The sequence below is a fragment of the Cephus cinctus genome, unplaced genomic scaffold (assembly GCF_000341935.2).
Source record: "Cephus cinctus unplaced genomic scaffold, Ccin1 Ccin1_scaffold0767, whole genome shotgun sequence".
In the NCBI taxonomy this organism is placed as follows: domain Eukaryota; kingdom Metazoa; phylum Arthropoda; class Insecta; order Hymenoptera; family Cephidae; genus Cephus; species Cephus cinctus.
The window spans coordinates 96,063-100,574 of NW_014333372.1; the positions used below are offsets into that span (position 1 = coordinate 96,063).

A 4,512-nucleotide genomic window follows, 5' to 3' on the forward strand; every position below is an offset into this window, starting at 1 on the left:
GTTGGGGGGAGGGGGGGGGGGGGGGGTTGGAGATTCTCGCGTGTCGCCCGCTAGACAGGGTCTTGGAAAATAATAATTACGCAATACAATGAAGGCGCCGGTCTGAGGACCCAACGAAGAATCAGCGGACGAAAGAGAGAATTGCCGAATAATAACTTTATCTGGAGGGCGAGGAATTGAAAAAAAAAATTACAAGTAAAAGATCGCGCGAGAAAAGCGTCGAGGAGCGTCTGAGGGCCTGGCTATATTCTGTAACCAGCCTGCCTTATTCCGTAACCAGCTTTCACTTCGCTCCCTCCTGTACCCGGCGATGGGTTCCTTCGGTCCATTGTTCGTCCAGATCTTGCAAATTTTCTCATTATTACCCGGACACCCGTTAGACACCCACGGTCCCATCATTTCGCTACCGTTCGATTCCTTTTCGGAATTGCCTCCACGTCCTCCTCTAGGACTCGTGTATCATCTCGACTGAATGCCTTGATGGACCCGGAACTCTTCATCCCTCAAAGGAGAGGAAGACTTCTCCCGCCGTGTTGCGTAGAATAGCATCGGACGCTTTTCGGATGGAAGAACGTGTTGCGAGTCGGATCTCAGGAGATTTTTTCGTTTTTTTTTACTGCTTCCGTAAGAGTGACGAAGGAGAGCGACCGATGGCACCCTTGCCCTTGACTGGCGCGAATGCTTGTCTGAGGGTTACAGGGCTGCGTGCTTACCGACGTGGCAAAGAGAGACGAGGGATAGAACCAGAGACAAGAGAGAAAGAGAGAGGGAGAGAGGTAGAGCCAGAGCCGCGTGTACCGGAAGGTGGAAGGTAGAAGTGAAACCAGGTTGTGAAGATTGCATAAAGTGCGTAGAGCCGAGTCGAGTGGAGGGTGCCGAGAGGGTTGTATGTTAAGTGGTTGCTTCGCTGCTTGGTTGCTCGATGGTAGCTTTAGCTTTGGTTGGTTGGTTGTTCAGTAGGTTGGCTGATTGGTTAGTTGGCTGATTCGGTCCTCTTAGTGTATATAAGTTTGATGCTGGATTCATTGACCCGTGTACAAAAGCACTGTAGTATTACTGTACCTATTGTAACGTATTTTCTTAAGTCTACAGCGATAACGAAGATCCGAGAACTAACCTACGTCACCTTCGACCGTCCACCCTTTGGTCCATGCATCCGTATGCCAGGCAGGCGCCAGCCAATTCTTTTTTCACGGGGAACTGAGGAGCCGGCATAACCTGAGAGTTGAGGTGGAACAGTCTCAACTTTGCCAAAAAGAGATCCGGAAGATCTTTGGGGTCGCGTCAAATCAGCGAACGATAACAACAATGCGCGGCCACTCAGACAGGTAAATAGTGCGCAATACCGAGAGCAATTGATCGAGAACGTAGCAGAACGAATCGGAGCTACAAAATCGAGATCCCTCCACCAATTAATGAATTGGGAATCCTCACCGGAGCTGGTTCAGCTGATCCGTCAAGGCCGAGAACTGCATCCAGGGGCACTCGGGTGGGCACTGCACTATAGCACAACACTGCACTTCGGAAAGACACGCAGAAAATCTATAGGATTTTCGGAACATTGCGAGAATCACGCGAGCGAAAACTTCCTATACCGTATAGGCAACGCGACTAGAAAAACTATCAACAAACAACCCGAGAGCGCGAGGCAGCTCGAGGCACCCCGATCGGTGTCCCAAGACAGACTGCTTTAACGCAGCCAATTGGCAATAGTAATGTTTGAGAACTAATCGTTCTGATTGGTCGAGATCCTTATAGCCGATAACTATTATCCTTTCCCTCGAGTCTAAACAATGAAAAATCTTCCGAGAGCATTGGCCTAACTGTACGAATCGATCCGAGAGCGTAGCTTCTGATCAGGGTGGCGACTCGAAGGGAACCAGGAAGCGAGAACGTTATCTAAATCGGTATCTGGAGCCGCCTTGTGACAGTGAATCGAAAAATCACGTCACACCATATATAAATATTTGGCAGAAGAAAAAATACTATATACATATTATTTTTATTTCCTATCACATCATCCCCTGATCATTTTGAATATCGGAAGGTCAATTATCATAGATGCTAACCCTCCAAGAAATATTTCCCTGGACACGTGATTTTCTTGTCTACGATAAATTACCTATAAAGTATCGGCCGCATATATCTCAGCCATTAACGGCCGCGAATAGCCGATAACGTTATCGCGGGTTATTACCTAGGAAGGTCCGACCGAGATCGTTTTAGAGAAATAGCCTGAAGTAATGAAGGCCCACACTGAGTACCTAGAGGGTGAAGACAAGGGGGAGAGAAACGCTAAGGGATGATTTCAAGGAATATACTACACCAGTGGCTGCCTGGTCAACGCTTTTTCACTTAAGCACTGTCCTCGTATGGTAGGATTCACCTATGAATATGTATGCACACGAGTAGTGCTACCACTTGGTTAAATATATTCGAGGGTTGGTTCTTTCTCAGGGGCGGACCTACGTGTCCCGATATTTTCTCACCTTTCGCCAAACTATTTTTAGGATAAAACAAAACGGACGATGAGGGTACTTATAATTTTTGGATGACGTACTGTTTTTGGAAATTCAAAATAAATAAAAAAAAGTTCCAAAGAGTAGCGAAGACGTTATAGAAAATTTTGAAAATACAACATGATGGCCTAGTAGTAGATCATATAATAAGCAGATACGTAGGGTATTATGTATTTGACATTAATAATATATGAATTCAATACTTTTTGTCAAAAAAATTCGCAGCACTTGGCATAGTTTTGTACACATAAGTGTTTTTTGGACGGTATTATTTTAATGGTATAGTACTTTCAATTTTCTGACCACTAGGTGATATCACTGGTAGTCATATCAGAGAGGAGATAAAAGTTCATATGTTGGTAGTGACCCGATTGATTAATTATATTAATAACTGGACATATTAACATTTGGAAAGCAGAAACCACGGTGGGTAACGCAGGGTTTGGTCTTTCGGTCGCGCCTTATTGCTCTCTCCGTCGCACGCACGGCCCGAGATACGTATCACCTCTCACTCTCCTCTTTTACCTCACCGCACGGCGATCACAAGCAGGACGCCATTAATGACGCTCAGTCACATGATTTGTTTCGTCGCCTTGGCTGTACAGCCGGTTGCCTGTACTTGGCACGAGACTCTACCGGGTCTCTTGATCCGAAAAAAGAAAGATTGCTCTTAGAAAATCTTGTAAGGATTTTAGGTTTATTTTTTTTGTCAATAAAAAAAAAGTTCTCGCGAGCTTTCCTCTATACGCGATAGTGCAAGCGGCATATGATTTATGCATATATTACGTATAGGATATGTGATTTATCGACGTGGAACGAATATACGTAGTTTAGGATTGTCTGCTGGATATAGCGAAGATATCGAGCGAATTCACCTAGCCTAACAGAGGAGTAAGGAAACTCCAGGGTAGCGATTGGAGAAGACACGTGGAGGACCCATAGCCATACTTCGATTCCACCCAGGAACTAAAGCCAAAACGAATAAAACATTGACCCACGATCCCAAAGAAAATGGTACTATTGGCATCCTGAGAAAAAGTCCTGATTTATAGCCACGTTCGTGTGTCCCGTTGTAGCGCGAGCAGCCGTGTAATCTCGAATGATAAAAAGAGAAAGAGGAAGTAATACAAAAAGGAATGACAAGAAAGAGAAACGTCCCAAAATGTATAGTACGAATTGGTAGATATACAGAAAGGAAGATATAAAGAAAACTGGATCCGCAGTGAGGCGAAAATGAAACCGAAACTGGAACAGGATCAAAGTAAAGGGAAGGATTGGTTAAACTGGACTGAGTTTAGGAGTGGATGAGAAGAAAAGAGAAAGAATGAAGAGAGAGAGAGAGAGAGAGAGAGAGAGAGAGGTATAAATTTGAAAAGGAAAAAGAATGTCCCACTTGCGTACGGTTAAACGATCCTGCTGACGATTCGTTTGTCCAATGGCCCATTTGGGACTCGTTTCCGTAACGCCCACTGTAAATAAGCGTACATTTACCGAAGCATTTTGGCCGCGCGAGCCACTCGCGACGACTGACCCGTGAATCCCGTGTCCCGCATTCAGGTTCCCCAGGGCGTCCAAGTGTTTTTAGGGAACTGAGTGTATAGCTGGCTGAAGACACTGGATTGGCTGCGTCATAGTACAATATATATATGTTCCATCGAGATATCACAATAGCAAAGGGCCGGCGAGCATACAGGGAGAGCCGATCAGTAAAATTCGAAGATTGATGTTAGCCTCGAGACGGGCCTTTTCGCTAATCGAGAATCAATGGGCTGAGCCGGTAGCTACGTAGCCTCCTATACCTAAATTAATTCATATTAAATCCATTAGGAAGATTCGCCGTTCGCGAATTTACATCCCCGAACGAACTTCGCGGCTCCCGGACAACGGCGACTCTCCATTGGGGATCTTTATTTTTAATGGGATCCCCGCAACTTTTTATACCCACCAAGAGAGAACGATCGAGAGAGAGAGAGAGAGAGAGAGAGAGAGGGCG

At 45.4% G+C, this 4,512-nt stretch overlaps 1 protein-coding gene across 2 annotated transcripts in view; it reads right to left on the reverse strand.

Moving 5' to 3' along the window:
• LOC107270454 (cytoplasmic polyadenylation element-binding protein 2) overlaps positions 1–4,512 on the reverse strand; it is a 94,320-nt gene that overhangs the window by 71,728 nt on the left and 18,080 nt on the right. The gene's annotated exons all lie outside the window — the stretch shown is intronic.